Here is a 20,182-nt window from a genome sequence, read left to right as displayed (position 1 = left end):
AGAGGCCGAGGTGAGGGTGGGGTGTTGGTCTCATTTATCGCCGAGCCCTTTCTTATTGCCTGCAGAACATGCTGGCTACAAAGGTAGAGTATTAGGTGGGAAATCTGACTCTGCTTCCCGGTTAGGGAGCAGCCACCCATTGCTATTGGTGTTGCTGAAAAGTCAAAACTCTGAACACAGAAACACTGGACTTAAACATTTTTGCTATGCTGTTATCAAACCATTTGTTAGGTTTGCTGGGCCTCAGTTTCCTCCTGTGTAAAGCAAGGGGGGAATAAAACCTTCCATAAAGTGCTGGCCGGATTACAGCATTGAAGCAAGAGCAAGTACAGTTTCTAGTTCAACATAGATCAAGGAAAACTTCCCCATCTCCCCCCCCCCCAAAAAAAAACTTTCCAGTGTTCATCTTACCACCAGATCATCAGTAGTTTATGAAACACACAGGTCTTGGCACCAGACATGCTTAGATCTCAATCCAGGTTCTGCTGTTCATTTGCTGTGACACAGGCCTGTTTTCTCTTACATAAGATGGGGACAGTTATGCTTACCTTGCACCGAGATCATGTGACATGGTGCTGAGATATCCTGCCTGTGATCTTTCTTATTTTCCTGGAATTGGGAGTTAGGACCTACAGCTGAGGGCAAAAGGCAATGATTTCCCTTTGACCAAAGACAGTAGGTTTTCAGCCAGAGGTGGTTTGTTAGGGGACATTTGGCAATGTTGGGAGATGTTTTGAAGGTCACACCTAGGGGTTGCTATAGACATCTAGCATGTAGAGCATGCTGCTGACATCCCATAGTGCACATGATAGCTTCTCTGAGACCAATCAGGCCCCAAATAGCAATAGAGCAGGGACTGAGAAACCCTGGTCTAAGATCCTAAACTGCTCCCTAAGTTTATAGTGCCATCAAGGAAAGACAGATAATTTATTTCTCTGTATCTGTTGAGCCATTAGATGACTTTAGTTGGAGATAGAATATTCAGATGGGTGGTAGGGGTTGTGGCTCAGAGTGGGGGCAAAGCAGTCTTCCTCAAAACCCTGGTTTCTGAGGGACATGGAGTAGACCCTGTCTGGGGTTCAGAGGGGAGCTAAGATTGCAGCTGCAGGCTTGCTGGGGACTGCCCCAGCATGGACAAAGAAGCCACATGTTAGACCACTGGGAAGTTACAAAAAAAAATGTACCCAAGACTCACGAAGACCCGCTAAACCTTCTGGGAATAGCTTGGGATTGAGTCTTTCATCAGTAGCCACAGTCTATACTGAGCTTGCAGACAAGGAGCTAGATTGACAGTTGACTCATGGAAATCTGATGGCCCCCTTATAGCCACCACGGAGGCAGGATCTTCATGAAAATGATCCTCTCCCTTTTGTTGAAAGAGAACAGCCAACTCTCCCTGGGTAGTCACATGCAAAAACATCTTTTATTTTATCCTTCCTCTAGAAGTAGAACCAGAATGGAAGAGCAGGGAGGAAAGAGGATATAGGAGAGAGAAAATAACCCAAATTCCAGCCTGGGAATCACATATCCACATGATGACCTACAGGCTAAACCTGGCCAGTTGGCTTATTTTGTAAATACGGTTTTATTGAAATACAGCCATACTTACTCATGTACATATTGTCTGTGGCTGCTTTCAAACTACAACAGCAGATTTGTGTAGTGAGAATACCCTGCATAATCTAAAACAGCCTGCAAAACCTAAAACATTTTCTGTCTGGTCCTTTACAGAGAAAGTTTGCCAACCCTTGACCTACAGGGTTGTTCCAAGGATAAAGGAGATGATACATGTGAAGAAAGCCCTTAGCATAGTGCCAGGCATGGAATAAACATCTGCTCAATTCCAGTGATTCACAATATTCTGGAACCTATCAGTGCCCAGCAAACATAACCACCATAATGATAATAGCTAACATACATATTTGAAGGATTCTTCTTATCATTCCTCTTAAATAGCAAAGAAGCAAGGCCAGGTTTCATAATGGAATGGTGCCTTGCTTTCCCATCTCCATCGTGGGTTAATTGAGCATATTGAAAGAGAAGTCGGGTGTGTGTGTGTGTGTGTGTGTGTGTGTGTGGTGGGGGTGCTGGACAGTTATCTGCTGAGCTGTGCAATAATGACAAACCCACAATTTGAACTTTATTTCTCTTTGCCATTGGCTCTTCTGGCTTGCAACCTTCACAGTAATGAGGGACTGGTAGAGATAAGTCCGTGGCTGGCCAAAGAAATCAGAATTAATCAGAACTGCCCATTAAAAAAAAAATAATAGCCTTTATCACCTGCACTGAATTGAGCCTTGCCAGAGGTTGGCTGTGATCCTGATGTGAGGTTCATGGGTCCTAGGCATCAGGGAAAGTCTATTACCCCCAATATTTTCAGTCCCGAGAGAAGGCGGAATGATTTGTCTCTTTTAATAAGATTTCCAGACCAATTTCTCAAGCTAATAGGTTTTACTATGCCTCAAACAAGACTCCTATATTTTGGGACATTTCTATGCATTTGATTTTCCAGGTCACTCTCCCATGATGCCCAGAGAGCTGGGGAAGGGTGCAGGGTCCTTCTAATCCTAAAGCAGAGTCATCCTTTCACTTGAGCTCCCTGATTTGTGAGACCTGAGTGGCAACAGTAGCATGGTGACATGCAGCCCAGTGATGTGTGGGCAGATGGGGTGTTTGAGCCGCCAAGCATCATCAGGTTTCCCGACAGCCATGGATGTTGCACACAGTCCAGGCATGGATGTTGCACACAGTCCAGGCATGGGAAGCAGGATAAAGAAGCGGGGGAGGCCAGTGTTCTGTTTCTAGTGACCCTCTAGGGCTTGGAAATTATTCTCACCAACAAGAAACATCCTCTGTGATTTAGCTCTGGGCTGTTCTGATGTCCAAGTGCTGGGATGATGCCTCAGTGGGCACTACCATTTTAGCCTGTGTCCATAGAGTAGCTCAAGGTAGTGGGGATCCTGCTCAAAGCGCCCTGGGTTCAAGTCCCAGCCCTGATGCCCTTTAGCTGAGACTGGCCAAATCTTATAGTTTCTCTGGGTTATGAGTGGTTGGGAATCTTAATGTGTTACTTCGCACAGGGATCTTTAGTGATTCCTCAGTGTGAGCTATCTTTAGCAGGCAGTGTGGGGGATGGTCACTCAAAACAAGGGGGATAAAGTGAAGGGATTTGTCCCCCTCCTACTTAATATTCTTTATGAAAAATTCTCTTTAGGGTAGTAACCCATAGGACTGCCCTCATGAAAATTCTTGATCAGCCAGCTTGGGGTAGCAGTGGGGGTGGGCAGCATCCTGCACATGGGGACACTGTTGTGTATGTCCAAGCAGAGAGAGCTGTGGGATGTTATTAAGAGGGACCCAGGAGATGAGAAAGGTTGGGAGCATAGGAGAACCAGTGGAAGGGTAGAAGGTCAATCACTGTGTCATGTGGCCCCTCCAACCTCCTAAACATTCAGTAAATTTGTCATAACATGTATAAGGCTCAATGCACATGGAGGTTTCTTGAGGAAACCAGTGAGGAACTGAGCTTTGCTATCTAGGTGACACACAAAGGGAGCGGGAACCCCATGTGTGAACTGAGGAGTCTATGAGCACACAAGCACCAGGAATTTACAGAAATTTTGGGGAGGGAGGCTTATGGTTTCTTTTCTTTTTTTTTAAGCTGTCAGTATTTATTTTTGAGTTTCTTTTTAAATTTCAGTTAACATACAGAGTTATATTAGTTTCAGGTGTGCAATACAGTGATTCAACCCTTCCACACATCACTTGATGCTCATCACAAGTGCTCTCCTTAATCTCCAACCCCCATTTCACCCATCCCCTGCCTCCCTCCCCTCCAGTAACCATCAGTTCTCTATAATTAGGAGTCTGTTTCTTGGTTTCTTTCTCTCTTTCTCATTTTTTTCCTTCTGCTTTTTTTTCTTAAATTCCACTTATGAGTAAAATCATATGGTATTTGTCTTTCTCTGGCTTATGTTGTTTAGCATTTTACTCTCTAGCTCCATCCATGCCATTGCAAATGGCATGATTTCATTCTTTATGGCTGAATAATATTCCATTGTGTATCTATAGCACATCTTCTTTACCCATTCATCAATTGGTGGACACTTGGGCTGCTTCCATCATCTTGGCTGTTGTAGATGATGCTTCTATAAACATAAGGGTAAATGTTAATCCCTTCGAATTAGTGTTTTCATATTCTTTGAGTAAATATCCAGTAGTGCAATTGCTAGATCATAGGATGGTTCTATTTTTAACTTTTTGAGGAACTTCCATATATTTTCCACAGCAGCTTCACCCCTTGCATTTCCTCCAACAGTGCAAGAGGGTTCCCCTTTCTTCACATCCTTGTCAACACTTGTTGAGTCTTGTGTTGCTGATTTTAGCCATTCTAACAGGTGTGGGATGATAGCTCATGGTAGGCAGCTTGATTTGCATTTCCTGGAAAATTAGTGATGATGAACACCTTTTCATGTGTCTGCTGGTCATTTGTATATCTTTGGAGTAATGTCTGTTTATGTCTTCTGCCTGTTTTTTAATTGGATTATTGTTTTTTGGGGGGTTGAATCTTAGAAGTTCTTTATATATTTTGGATACCAAACCTTTATTGGATGAGTCATTTGCAAATATCTTCTCCCATTCTGTAGGTTGCCTTTCAGTTTTGTGGATTGTTTCCTTTGCCGTGCAGAAGGTTTTTATTTTGATGTTATCCTAGTATTTTCTTTTTGCTTTTGTTTCCCTTGCCTCAGGAGACATATCTAGAAAGAAGTTGCTATGGCTGATGTCAAAGAAGTTACTGCCTGTGTTCTCCTCTAGGATTTTTATGATTTCCTGTCTTACATTTAGATCTTTAATCAAATTTGAAGTTAATTTTATCTGTGGTATAAGAAAATGGTCCAGTTTCATTCCTTGCATGTTTTGTCCAGTTTTCCCAGCACCATTTGTGCACCATTTCCCAGCACCAGTTAAAGAGACTGTCCTTTTTGCCACTGGATATTCTTTCCTGCTTCATTGAAGATTAATTGACCATATAAATTGTGGGTTTATTTCTGCATTTTCTATTCTGTTCCACTGACCCATATGTTTATTTTTTGTACCAGTACTATAATGTTTTGATTATTACAGCTTTGTAATATAACTTGAAGTCTGGAGTTATAATGCTTCCAGCTTTGCTTCGCTTTTTGAAGATTGCTTTGACTATTGGGGTGGGGTCTTTTTGGTTCCATACAAATGTTAGGATTTTTTGTTCTAGTTCTGTGAAAACTGCTGTTGGCATTTTGATAGGCATTGCATTAGATGTGTATGTTGCTTTGGGTAGTATAGACATTTTAACAATATGTGTTCTTCCAATCCATGAGCACAGAGTGTCCTTTCATTTCTTTGTATCATTTTCAATTTCTTTCATGAGCATTTTATAGTTTTCAGAGAAGAGGTCTTTCACTTCTTTGGTTTGGGTTCATTCCTAGGTATCTTATTACTTTGGGTGCAATTGTAAATGGGATTGTTTTCTTAATTTGTCTTTCTGCTGCTTCATCATTGGCGTATAGAAATGTAACAGATTTTTGTCCATTGAGTTTGAATCCTGTGACTTTAATGAATTTATTTATCAGTTGTAGTTGGTTTTTTTGTGGAGTCTTTTGGATTGTCTATATATAGTATCATGTCACCTGCAAATAGTGAAAGTTTTACTTCTTCCTTACTGACTTGGATGCTTTTTGTTTTTGTGGTCTGATTGCTATGGCTAGGACTTCAAGTACTATGCTGAATAAAAGGGGTGAGAGTGGACATTCTTGTCTTTTTCTTGACCTTAGGAAAAAAGCTCTCAGTTTTTCCCCATTAAAGATGATTTTGCTGTGGGATTTTTCATATAAGGCCATTATTATGTTGAAGTATGTTCCCTCTTAGTCTACTTTGCTGAGGGTTATTATCATGAATGGCACTTTGTCAAGTGCTTTTTCTGTCTATTGAAATGATCATTTGGTTCTCATTCTTTCCCTTATTGATGTGTCACATCAATTGATTTGCAAATATTGAACCACCCTTGCAACCCAGGAATAAATCCCATTTGACCGTGCTGCATAATTTTTAAAAATACATTGTTGGATTCAGTTTGCTAGTATTTTGTTGAGGATTTTTCTATCTATGTTAATCATAGATGTTGGCCTGTAGTTCTCTTTTTTAGTGGTGTCTTTATCTGGTTTTGGTATCAGGGTAATGCTGGCCTCATTGAATGAATTTGGAAGTTTTCCTTCCTTTTCTATTTTTTTTTTGTAATAGCTTAAGAGGAATAGGTATTAATTATTCTTTAAATGTCTGGTGGAATTTGACTGTGAAGCCATCTGGTCCTGGGCTTTTGTTTGCTGGGAGTGTTTTGATTACTGATTCAATTTCCTTGCTGATTACTGGCTTATTTGAATTTTTTATTTTTCCTGCTTCAGTTTCAGTAGTTTATATGTTTCTAGGAATTTATGCATTTATTCTAGATTGTCCAATTTGTTGGTATATAGGTTTTCATAATCTCTCATGATTCTATTTCTGTGGTGTTGGTTGTTATTTCTCTTCTCTCATTAGTGATTTTATTTATTTGGGTACTTTTATTTTCTTGGTAAGTCTGGCTAGAGGTTTATCAAACTTATTGATTTTTTTTCCCCAAAGAACCAGCTTCTGGTTTCATTGATTGGTTCTATTGTCTTTTTAGTTTCTGCATCATTTATTTTTCTAATTTTTATTATTTCCTTCCTTCTGCTGGTTTTAGGTTTTGTTTGCTGTTCTTTCTCTAGCTCCTTTAGGTGTCAGGTTAGGTTGTTTGAGATTTTTCTTATTTCTTGAGTTCGGCCTATATTGCTATAAGCCTTCCTCTTAGAACCACTTTATTTGCATCCCAATTTTGGACCATTATGTTTTCATTTTTGTTTGTTTCCATATACTTTTTGATTTACTGGTTGACCCATTCATTGTTTAGTAGCATGGTATTCAACATCATGCGTTTGTGATCTTTCCAGATTTTTACTTATGGTTGATTTTTAGTTTCATAGCGTTGTGGTCAGAAAAGATGCATAGTATGACTTGGATTATTTTGAATTTGTTGGGGCTTGTTTTGTGGGTGAATAGGTGATCTCTGGAGAATGTTCCATGTACAATTTGTAAACAATGTATATTCTGCTGTTTCAGAATGGAACATTCTGAATATATCGGTTAGACCCATCTGGTCTAGGGTGTCATTCAAATCCACTGTTTCCTTGTTCATTTTCTGTTTGGATGATCTGTCCATTGATTATGGGGTGATTATGGGGTAAGTGGGGATGTTAAAGTTCCCTGCTATTATTGCAATGTTATCAATTAATTCTTCTATGTTTTTTCTTAACTGATTTAAGTTATTTGGGTGCTCCCATGTTGGGTGCATAAATATTTACAATGGCTATATCTTCTTGTTGGACTGTTCCCATTACTATTATATAGTGCCCTTCTTTGTTTCTTGTTATAGCCTTTGTTTTAAAGTCTATTTTGTCTGATAGAAGTATTGCTACTCTAGCTTTCTTTTGACATCCCTTTGCATGGTAGAGGTTTCTCCATCTCCTGACTTTCGATCAGTATATTTAGGTCCAAAATGAGTCTCTTGTAGGAAGCATATAGATAGGTCTTTTTTTTTTTTTTAAACCTCTCACCTTATGTCTTTTGATTGGATCATTTAGTCCATTCACATCCAAAGTAACTACTGATAGATATGTATTTATTGTCACTTTATTACTTGTTTTGTGATGTTTCTGAAGATCTTCTCTGATCCTTTCTTGTCTTTCTTTCATATTTTGCTGATTATTTTTAGTATGTTTGGATTTCCTTCTCTTTATTCTTTGCAAGTCTATTAGAAGTTTTTGATATATGGCTACATTAGGTTTGTATATAGCTTCTTTTGCAGATAGCAGTCTATATTAGATTGATGGCCATTTAAGTTTGAAACCATTCTTTACTCCTCTCCTCCCCACATTTTTAGTATATGTTATTATATTTTATATGCTTTTTAAAAGTTCCTTGACTGAAATTTTACAGAAATATTCATTTTCACTGCTTTTTTGTTTCCTACCTTTATAACTGTCACTTTTGGTCTCTCCTTTCCACTCAAAGAGTCCCCTTTAATATTTCTTGCAGGGCCTGTTTAGTGGTCTCAAGCTCTTTTAGTTTTCATTTGTCTGGGAAATGACAAATGAAACCCTAACCCTAACTCTCTCTCTCTCCTTTATTCTGAACAATAGCCTTGCTGGAATGAATATTCTTGGTTGCAGATTTTTCCCAATCAGTACTTTCAATATATCATGCCACTCTCTTCTGGCCTGCAAAGTTTCTGTTGAAAAATCTCCTGTTATCCTTATGGATTTTCTCTTATAAGTTACTGTTGTCTCTTGTCTTGCTGCTTAACATTTTTTTTTCTTTATCAATATATTTTGTAAGTTTAATTACAATATGCTTAGTGTGAATCAGCTTTTGTTGATTTTGGCTGGAGTTCTCTGTGCCTCTAGAATCTGGATATGTTTCCTTTCCCAGATTAGGGAAGTTTCCAGCTATTAATTCCTCAAATAAATGTTCTGCTCTTCTTTCTCTCTTCTTCTTCTGGGGCTCCCCATAATACGAATGTTATTACATCAGATGGAGTCAGTTCCCTAAATCTATCCTCGTTTTGCATATTTCTTTTTTCTCTCTTTTGTTCAGCTTCATTATTTTCCATTAGTCTGTCTTCTAGGTCAGTAATTCATTTCTCTGCTTCTTCCATCCTTGTATTCATTCCACCAAGCATGTTTTTCATTCATTTAGCCCTTTATCTCTGCTATGTTATTCCTTATCTCTGTGTTAAGGATTTCATTGATGTCCTCCACCTTCCCTTTAAAAAAATGATTTTATTTATTCATGAAAGACACAGAGAAGCAGAGACATAGGCAGAGGGAGAAGCAGACTCCCCATGGGGAGCCTGATATGAGACTTGGTCCCAGGACCCCAGGATCACAACCTGAGCCAAAGGCAGACGCTCAACCACTGAGCCACACAGGTGCCCCTGTCCTCCACCCTTTTCTCAAGTCCAGCGAGTATCCTTTTGATCATTGCTTTAAATTTTCTATCATGCATGTAACTTATATCTGTTTTGCATAGATCTCTGGCTGTGGCCTTGCCCTGTTCTTTCATTTGGGATAAATTTCTCTGTCTCTTCATTTTGTCTGCCTCTTTGTGTCTGTTTTCTGTGTTAATAAAGCCACTTGTGTATTCTGCTCTTAAAAGTAGTGATATTATGAAAAAGAGATCCTGGAGTGCCCTGCAGTGCCCTGCATTGCAGTGTCCCCTGTTCACCAAAATCTGGCACTTCAGGAGAGTTTTCTATGTTTTTTGCTTATACCCTGCTGTTGTGTCTGAGTCACTTTTCCTTTCAGTGCAGTTGTCTGTGCTGATATATGGCTACATTATGGCTGCCTGTTGTGGCCTGTGCTTCTCTCTGGTGTTAGTGGGACTCAAGCACCTCATTCCAAGGAGGTATGCTCCTAGGGAACTTGGGAGTGGCCCAGTGGTGTTAGCAAAATTTTTGCTGGACCACCAGTCCTATGCTGGATATCTTGAAATGCTGTGGCAACTTGGGGCTGTATGTCGGAGCTGGTGGGGGCTGTGTGCCAGGGCTGTCTGCCAAGGGTGCAAGACTGGAAGTGGTGTAAGGAGGTGGCTGGGTGCAGCTGAGCCTGGTGCACAATGGTGGCTGTGAGTGTGTGGCAGGGCATGGCATGTGATGGCAGCTGGTTACAGCCCACAGCGGCAGCTGGGGGCATGGTGCTGTGCATGGCACACTGAGGCTGCTGTGCACCTATCAGCCTGTCAGGGCATATGTGCAGCTTTAACAAAATTTGCCCTGAGCCTAGGGCAGAGGCCAGCAGGCTTCGAGTGGGTGAGTCCTCAGGAGAACTCATGGGGGTAGCGTACTGCCAGCAGGTCACACAGAAGTGTCTGTGCAGCCCAGTGTCCCACAGGTGGCTCTGTGTTTATGCTGGGGGATAAGGGAGGAACATGGTGCCTGCCAGGTCCCTCACTTTCAGAGAAGTCCCACAATACACTCCCAAATCAGTATGAACAGACCTGTCTCCCATTTGCCCTGGTATATAAAATGTTGCCTTAATTTGCTTTTCTGTGCAGGCTGCTGTCTCTTTGAGGCTGCTGTCTCTCTCCAGCTTTCACTTGCCCTCCTGGCTGGCCCAGTGCTGAGTCTGCTGCCTTTTAAAGCTCACAGAATTCAATCCCTCTGGTTTTTATTACACACACACACACACACACACACACACAAACACAAACACACAAACACACACATATTTTAGAGTAAGAGCACAAGTGGGGGTTAGGGGGCAGAGGGAAAATTTTAAGCAGGCTTCATGCCTATAGCCTGACTCAGGGCTTGATCTCATGATAGATCATGAGAACACAATCTGGGTTGAAATCAAGAGTCAGATGCTTAACCAACGGAGCCACCCAGGCACCCCAGCCCCTCTGTTTTTAAAGCCAAATGTTATGGAGATTAGTTTTCCCTGGGTGAGTTCCCTGGTGTAAGGGCTCATTTCTTTGCTCTCTGTATCCTAACCTTTCATATGCAGCTTTTTTCTATAAGTAGGTGTGAAGTTTGTTCTGCCAGTCTTTGGATCACTCTGTGACTTGTTGACTTGGGATGTAGATGATACCTAGTTGAAGATGTGGGACAGGATGAGCTCAGGGTCTTGCTACTCCTCCATCTTCCCAAGCTCCTTAGAGATCTATGGTTTCTTAAGGTCCTGGAAAATGGTGGAGGGTTCAAGGAGGCCCACTTGGTTCTAAGACTATGAGAACCTAGGTGACCTGGGGCTGCATGTACACTTGATGCAACTTTGGCATTTTTTTTTTTTATTTAGTTGAAATTATTTTGAAGTGGCTTTCTACAAAAATAGGTTCCAATCCTCTCTAGCCTAGAGTCTGCATGGCCCTTTCCCACCTCATGTCTTGGCACCACCCCCTCCTTTTCTTACCCAATAGACTAGGGAGGGATGGTGTTGCCTTCTCGAAGGGAGGGCTTCACACCACTGCAGATACACACAGTCAGTCTTGCTGATCACACCTGGGAGGGGAAGCCAGTTCAGTTGCTGCATATGATTCAGAAATGTCCATGCTTCTTCCAGAAAAGCAAAGGGACTTCTGCTATTTATTGTCAGAACAAGTTAAACCAAGCATGTGTGAATGGCCCTGGAACAGCTGCCATACATTATTCCACCTAGTGATCTCCATAGCTCTTTGGACCATGAAAAGATGTCCTTTGGGATAGCAAGTTCACACGTGAAATGTAACAAATGTGGAGGTAGCCTCACTGTTGAACATCATTTTCTTGCTGATGGAATCAGAAAGCTTGTTAGTTGCTGGAATAAACATGTTCTGATGAGTTGAATGAAAACTAGCATATGGGCCTATTTTTGGAATCAACAATTTAAAAGCACATTTCAGTGCACCTTAGTTATGCCTTTTGTTAATTAAACAATACTTTGATAAGATGGAAAGGCCAATTAATATCACAGCTTCAGAAATGAAGGACTCTGCTTATTCCAGGTTCGTAGTAGGGGAAATCAATCCTGGGCCACTTCAAGGTGAAATTGAATTAGTATTTCTAAGAGAAAAATGTGAAAGTCACCTGAATTGGTTTCAAAATCTAGATCAGTGATTATAAAATTCCTTTAAATAGATTCTATAAAGAACCAAAATCATATAATTGGCTAGCTAAGGAAGAGAGATTGAGGGTGAGGTGGCAGGTACAAAGCAAGGGGCAGAGAGAAAGAGGCACATGACTGGTGATTAAAGCACATCTGCCTCTCAACAGCCTGGTGAATAGTGCAATTTCTATGTAGTTGGGGGAACTTACTTATGACAGTTGCATTGGAGTCTGAGGAGAAAGGGAAGGATTTTAGAAGAATATTTACAGAGGATATAGAGTGGATGGCAAAGTCTCAGGGCAGGCTTCAGAAAGAGGTATTGAAGAGAGAGCTCAAGAAGGACTTCTGGTGAAGAAGGTGTAGTAGTGGACCCAAATATCACCTCGTTCTGTGAATACAACTAGATAACACTCACATTAAGTGCAAATGATGTAGAAAACAATCTCAAGACTGGCAGAACAAATTCAACAACTAAATGTAGAGGAGAGGCCACATCAAAGAGGGAAAGAGGGTAGGAAGGGAAGAGATGGGGTAGGGGCTAAACTGACTCACAGGTCATCCTTAGGAAGGAACTGTGGGTGAGGAGAGGAGAGAGGAACAAAGGATCATAACAGGGAGCCCAAATGGGGGAGGTGAATCCTCATAGCATTTGGCTTTGAAACCAAACCAAATTTTCTGAGTTCTTACAACTAGGAGGACTTAAAGCCTGGAATTTTAAAAATCAGCCGGCTTGGTTCTGGGAGAGCCAGGAGGATGTTAGGAAGTTGAGTCCCTAGGCTTAAAGAGACAGCACAACAACCAGCCCATAGAGACCAAGCCTCGAAGCAGCAGTTTGAAAATGCCAGGGTCCTATGGGTGGGATTGTTATTTACTCATCTCAGAGCATCCCAGAGGGGTAGAGTTTACAGGGAGACCCCTCCAGGAACAAAGGAGGTGGCAGGTGCTGTTTCCTGCCTTCATCCCCCAGTATAAACACATGGCCACCTGTGGGAACCAGCACAGCACCCACATTAACTACCTAACTTGCTTACACCAAGCCCTGCTCCCCTGTGCTTTGGCAGATCTGCCATTTCCAGTCACGTTTGCCTGAGTCATGATGCTGTGAGGCTCCTCCCTGAGAAGATCCTGCAAACCTTGCCAACACCATGTCTTCTGACCGCATGCTTCGCAGGGCCTCAGTTTTGGCAGAAATGGTGGCAGCTGATTACCTCCTGCAGAGGACACATGTGCCTTGTTAAAACTGCACGCTTCACCCATGCATGCTTTGCAAAGCAGCCCCAGCCAGCCAGGTCTCAGCAGCAGTGGCTCATCCCTTGTGGAAAAGGACCAGTGTCCACAGTTTGTGGGTACTGTGTGTGCCCTGCCTGTGCATGCTTTGTGGATTGGCCTCAGCTGGCCCCAGTCTTAGCAGTGGGGGCACATTCTCTCTGGCAAAGGACCACCTTGTTAAAAGTGCACACCCTGCCCACTACTTTCAAAAACAGGACACATAGTTGACTTTCCTAACACACAGAAACAGACACAGAGAGGTAGAAAAAATTTGGAGACAGAGGAGTATGTCCCAAATGAAAGAGCAGGACCTAAGAAAAATGGAGATAAGTAACATGCCTGATAGAGAATTTGAAGTAACGGTCATAAAGATACTCACTGGACTTGACAAAGAGTAGAAGACATCACTGAAACCCTTAACAATGAGGGAAAAAAAGAACCAATCAGAAGTGAAGAACACTATAAATGAAACTAAAAATGTATAGATGGAATAAATAGCAGGCTAGAAGAAGCAGAAGAACAAATTAGTGACCTGGAGGACAGAGTCATGGAAAGTAATCAAGCTGAGCAGGTGAGAGGAAAAAAATAAAAGGCACCCAAATTAGTAAGGAAGAAGTAAGACTCACTATTTGTGACGTGATACCATATAGAAGGGAACACAAAAGACTTCATCATAGAAACTACTAGAATAGAGATAAATGAATTCATTATGCTTGCAGGATACAAAATTAATGGACAGAAATCCATTGCATTTGTGTACACCAATAATGAAGTGGCAAATGATCCTAAAGTTTGTATGGAACCACAAAAGACTCTGCCCAGATAGAGAAAGCAATCTTAGAAAAGCAAAGCTAGAGGCATCACAACTCTGGACTTCAAGTTATATTATACAACTGTAGTAATCAAAACAGTATGGTTCTGGTACAAAACAGATACACAGATCAATGGCACAGAAAAGCACATAATTATGAGGTCAGTTAATCTTCAACAAAGTGGGAAAGAATATCCAATGGCAAAAAGGCAGTCCCTTTAGAAATAGTGTTAGGAAAACTGAACAGCAACATGCAAAAGAATGAAACTGGACCACTTTCTTACACCACCGACAAAACTAACTTCAAATTTGATTGAAGACCAGAATCTGAGACCTGAAATCATAAAAATCCTAGAAGAGAACACAGGGAGTGATTTCTCTGACATCAACTATAACAATATCTTTTTAGATATGTCTCCTGAGGCAAGGAAAACGAAAGCAAAAATAAACTATTGGGACTACATCAAAATAAAGAGCTTCTGCACAGTGAGGGAAATAACCAACAGTCAAAACAACCAAAAGTCAATCTACTGAATGGGAGAAGATATTTGCAAAGGATATATCTGATAAAGGGTTAGTATCCAAAATATATATAGAACTTATACAACTCAACACCAAAACAAATAACCCACTTAAAGATGGACAGAAAATATGAACAGACATTTCTTCAAATTGAAGACATCTAGATGGACAACAGACACATGAAACAGATGTTTAACATCACTCATCATCAGGGAAATGCAAATAAAGAGCACAATGAGATATCACCTCATACCTGTCAGAGTGACTAAAACAAAATATACAAGAAGCAACAAGTGTTGGTGAGGATGTGGAGAAAAAGGAACCCTCATCCTCATGCACTATTAGTGGGAATGAAAACTGGTGCAGACACTATGGAAAACAGTATAGAGGTTCCTCAAAATGTTAAAAATAGAACTACCCTATGACCCAGTAACTGTACTATTGGGTATTTACCCAAAGAAAACAAAAACACACTCAAAGGGAAACATACACCCAATGTTCATTCTAGCATTAATTATAATAGCCAAATTATGGAAGCTGCCTACCTGTCCAGCAATAGATGTATGGATAAAGAAGTAGTATATATACAGAATATTATTCAGCCATAAAAAAGAATGAAATCTTTCCATTTGGAACTACATGGGTAGGTCTAGAGTATAATGCTAAGTGAAATAAGTTAGAGAAAGACAAATACTATATGATTTCACTCATATGTGGAATTTAAGGTACAAAACAAAGGAGGAATAGAGAAAAACGAGACAAACCAAAAAACAGAGCCTTAACTACACAGAACAAAGTGATGGTTATCAGAAGAGCTGGGTGGGGGTTGGGTGAAAATGGTGAAGGAGATTGGGAGTGCAAATATTTTAACACTGAGTAACCTATGGTACTGCTGAACTGCTACACTATACACATGAAACTAATATAATAGTGTACCTTCACTATAATGTAACACTGTGTATTAAAGAGAGTGCAACCCTATGGCTTAAGAAAGGCACAGCTTTTGGGTAGAAGGTAGCATTGCTATGGGAGGCATGGAAGGAGAGGCAGAGGTAGGAAACGGTTTGGGCAACAGGGTGTGGATGGGTAGATGTGCTGCCACATGCCAGGGGTGAGGAGGCAAGGGGAGGTGCAGTTAAGAATGAGGATGTGCAACGTTTAACCTTTGATCATGGGCATTACTGGGATTCGAACCCCACTTTGTCCCCAGTAAGGCCTGAGCGGGAAGTGGGAAGTAAGCATGCAAACAGGACTCCCTTGCAATTCCCAGATATCTATGGGGTAGATAATAAACTTGGCCACAGGATGGGGAAGAGGAAGCGGAGCCCATTTCAATTAAATTTTCAAGGACAGCGTGAATTTGGCTGACCTCTGGGTTATATGACTTTAATAGAAGATCACGTTGAGATTTGGGACAGCTTATGAAACTGGCTTAAGGCCACACAGCAAGTAGGCAGCAGGGTTAGAACTTGAAGGCAGGTCTCATAGACCCAGACTACTTTTTAAAAAGATTTTTTTTTTATGAGAGAGAGAGAGAGAATATAAGCAGTGGAAAGGGGCAGAGGGAGAGGGAGAAGCAGACTCCCTGCTGAGCAAGGAGCCCAACATGGGACTCAATCCCAGGACCCTGGGATAATGACCTGAGCCGAAGGCAGATGCTTAACCAACTGAGCCACCCAGGTGCCCCCCCCCCAAGACTTCTTATTCTACTGATACCTATTGGAACAGAAACACAGCCAGACTCGAGGCTCTCAGAGCCTTCGGTTTTCTGTGGGTTTTGCCAGCATGTTAGGCTGTGTTTTCATAAGCCGAGATAAAGATGGAGATATCATTGCTTTCTATTTGTCTTGCAGGCACAATGACAAGAAAAGACATCTCTGAAATATCACCCCTGCTCTTCTCCTGGGAGGATGATGAGCTTCCCTCTCTCACTTCTAGAAACTGTGTGAATGTACAATTCTTGGTCTCACACTCCGTCAACTTTCTACCTGGCCTAGCATCACCTGAACTCTCAGACTCTCCATGGTGGGAGCCTCAGAACTCGGCGGCTCAGCTTTTACAGAGCTCTTATTTTATACCTAACAAGAGCTTTCTTTCTGCTACATATACCCACGTACCAGTCAGTGATGAGCAGGCACCGGGGCCCTGGAAATCCTATTGTTTAAATGGTAACCAAAATCTTCACAATCCCTGGTAGATTGGACCCAAGTCAATGATGGGCTATGGGGCTCTGGATAAATCGTTTTTTCTTGCCTAGACCTCAGCTTTCTGATGTGCAAAATGAGGGGAAATGGACCCCAGTCAGATCAGTGGTTTCCAAAGTGGGGTCTATAAAGTTGGCAGGAGAAGCCAATGAGAGATCTCCAAAGTCTTTAGAAGCTAACGAAAATCACGTTGTTGTCCTGGAGTGAAGAACATCAAGTCTCTGGCTTTGGGCTGGATTTAGACCGTCTAGTGTTAGTTCTGTATATGGTCTGCCAATCAGAAATTCATTGGGGTAGTTATGTTTGTGGAAAAACATACAAGTAAAACTAACCAATGATTAATTAGTAAATACAGTTTGGAAAACAAAAGCTGCTAAAATAGCACATCTCTGGTGAAAGACTTGGGAAATATCAAAAGGTGTTTGGAGAACATACAAATGATAAAATCTTTAAGATGTAAGCACAATAACATGTCCCCTCTAGAATGAGTGACAAGGGAAACACTGAGAAACTCAGAGGGATGCTGCAAGCATAGTCAGTATGATAAATGAGTACGATATTCAAGGGATACTAAAAACCTAGCACTTACTCTGTGGAGACAACCAAGGTGACACTGGATCTCATTGACCCCAAACCTGATTCCAGGATGGTGGGGTGATGTGTGGTGGTCATCTCTTGCTGGATTCTTCTAAGGCTACCCACAGAGCTCAGGAGCATGTGACATGCTGCCTACACACTGCCCCTTCCATCCCTTCTGCTTCCCGGTCAGCTTCTTCCTGCTACTCAGGGGTCTGGTTGAGATGGTTCCAGCTGAAGACAGTTCCATCCTGTTTGATGCCAAGGGAGTCTGGCAGGTAGATATTACTTCACTACAATGTCTGCTCCATGGGGACTGGGTTTGTTTTTTTGTTTGTTTGTGCCTCTTTGGTCTGGTCTGTGCCTGGTGCATGGTAGGTTTTCAGTCAATGCATGTGGATGACTGAAGGATTGAACACAACCCAGAAAGCATGCATCTTGACTTTTTTGCATCTTGACTTTTAAAAGATCTCTCCTCCTGGGTCAGCAAGAGTAGTCCTGTGGTTGGTGAGGTGGACATCTGACTTCTCTTTGGCTCCCTCCATCTTGCTGTCTCATGATTCCTGATGGTCTCTGATTCAGATGTGGATTACTCCAAGCTCAAACCACTTTCCAGTCCAACACTGTTGACTCTGGATGTTCCCACGATTTCAGTCTCACATCCCACACTGGCACTGATTCCTGTACCTCTGGGTCTGAATTCCTGTTTACAGTTTTATTGTCTGTATTAGTTTCCTATGGCTGATGCAACTAATTACCACAAATGTGGTGGCTTAACACAACACAGATTATCTGGGGGGTCAGGAATCTGAAATGAGTATTAAAGGGTTAAAGTCAAAGTGTCAGCTGAGCTGTCTGTGTTCCTTTCTGGAGTCTGCAGGGGACAATCCATTCCTCATCTTCTCCAGTTCTGAGAGGCAGCTAGCACACTTCAGTCTGTGGCTATTATCACTCCACTTTCTGCTTCTGTTGTCCCGTGGTCTGCTTCCATCACCACTGACTGATCTTCCTTCATCCCTCTTACTAGGATCCTAATCTTGGGTCCACCTGGATAGCCCAGGACAATGTACACATCTCAGCACCCTTATGTTTACTACATATGCAGAGTCCCTTCTACTCTGGAAGATAATACATTCACTGGTTTAGAGACAAGGATGTGGACATCTTTGTGGGGAGGCCATGATTGTGCCTACTGCACAGCCCCACCCCATGGCCGGCACAGAGATCTCCTGAGCTGTCTAAACAATATTGTAGGTGTGGCATGACCATGAAGAGGGTGTCTGTTCCCCATGGACTCTGGTCTATCCCAAGAGCCCACGAGGATAGAAGGGATCTTGCTTGCATCAGTGCTATTGGGTGTGGCTGGAAAGGTTCTTTCTGATGCTCCCACTGGAAACCACAGTGTCATTTGCTGGATGTTGTGGTTCTAGGATATTGCCCCACTAATCTGATCATAGGCCTTGGAGTTCTTAGGAGTTAAAAAAAAAATCTCTGAGGTCAAATACATGTAGTTGCCTCCAGAGTCTTTATCTTCAGCCCCCACTGCTTGTAATTATCTTTGAGCAGAAGCCACTGTGGAGAACGGGAGAATATCTGTGGCTGGGGATGGCTGATTGAACGGTGCAGTGGAAGATTCTGAGCAGAAGCAGGCTGATTTGGCCAGCAGTGCAAGAAAACAAGGCACTCGGAGAGGTCTCAGCCTCTCCTCAACCCTATTTTGCTGCGACTTACAGGTAGTCCTGCCACAACCCTTAACACGAGCCCTTATGCTTCGTCCCCGGTCAAACCACAGGATGTGGCACCGATCCTCCGCTGATGCTCAGGACCTATGGCAGACCCATCTGTGTCGCTGGGCTGGCCAGGAAGCTGTAGCTGTCCTGGCACGGGCACGCTGGCAGGCAAATGCTGATACCACTTCAAAGAACCACCCTTTCAGGTGCTAAGGGCGGCTTTTCTGATGCTCACGCTGTGTCATTGTTTATTTTCGCAAGGCACCCAGCTGTTGCGGTGATGATATTTATATCAATAAGTGCTCTATTCATCTGCCGATTTTAGGGGATGCTTGCCAGCTGCATATGGCAGCCAACCTCATGGCTCTTCTGAGCCTGATGTTTTTGCATTTAGAGAATCAATTCTCAAAGGCTGTACCAACATCTGGAGCTGAGAAATCTTCATTTACCTAAGACCCACTCTGGCAGGGGAAGCTACAGCCAATGACCTTGAGCCCTGCTTCTCTACCCTTCCCAAAGTGAGGTTCTCCCCTTCCTGTACCAATCACCTATTGCCAACACAGTAGTCAGAGGGATTTTTTTTTTTAAGTCAAAGTATGTCCCTCTTCTCCTCAAGACCTGTTGGTGGCTCCCTTCTCTCACAGTAAAATCTCAAGTTTTTCCTATGACCCCTTAGACCTTCCATGACCTGGCCCTGCCGTGTCTCTGTGTCACCTGCTGCTGTTCCCACACTCACTCTGTGCCAGTCATAGTGGCCTCTGTGCTGTTCCTTAGATGTGCCAGGCACGAACCCACCATAAGGAGTGGATGTGGGTTGTCCCATCTCCCTGTGATGCTTTTCCCAGAGATGGTCACAGGGCTCATTCTCTCTCCTCTTTCAAAACCACACACGTCTATGACCTTCTCAGTAGGACCTGCCTTCATAACACTACCCAATTGTATTCCATGCCCCAACCCCACCTTCCAATCTTCCTTACCCTGCCCTTGTATTTTTTCCCATATACTCATCACTGTCTAACATATAATTAGGTACATTATAGGGTGGTATTTGTTATTTACTGTCTCTTCCATTTTAGAACAGAAGTTGCAGCAGAGATGGGAATTTGCTGTTTCGCTTGCTCTGTCTTGTTCACAACACATTCCAAACACCTAGAATAGCTCCTGGCGGCTAACAGATATGCCACAAATATGGTTGAAGACTGAGCGCATCTCTCCTGTTTGTCTCTCACGTGCACACCCCACGGGGCACTCCATTTCATCCCATTAATCGACTCCTCTCCCTGCCACCTCCTGCCTTCCCCATCTCAGCTGGAGCGTCCCCAGATGCCTGACTGCCCAGACCTGGGCCCTGCCACCATCCACAACTTCTCCTTCACCTCC

General features: G+C 42.4%; 1 protein-coding gene across 9 annotated transcripts in view; it reads right to left on the bottom strand.

Moving 5' to 3' along the window:
* The window catches only part of PTPRT (protein tyrosine phosphatase receptor type T), a 1,030,023-nt gene that overhangs the window by 13,186 nt on the left and 996,655 nt on the right, over positions 1-20,182 (bottom strand). The gene's annotated exons all lie outside the window — the stretch shown is intronic.

The sequence above is a fragment of the Vulpes lagopus genome, chromosome 18, assembly GCF_018345385.1.
Source record: "Vulpes lagopus strain Blue_001 chromosome 18, ASM1834538v1, whole genome shotgun sequence".
NCBI classification, from domain to species: domain Eukaryota; kingdom Metazoa; phylum Chordata; class Mammalia; order Carnivora; family Canidae; genus Vulpes; species Vulpes lagopus.
Note: the sequence above shows the minus strand (reverse complement) of the source record. Positions and strands in the feature narration are given on the sequence as shown.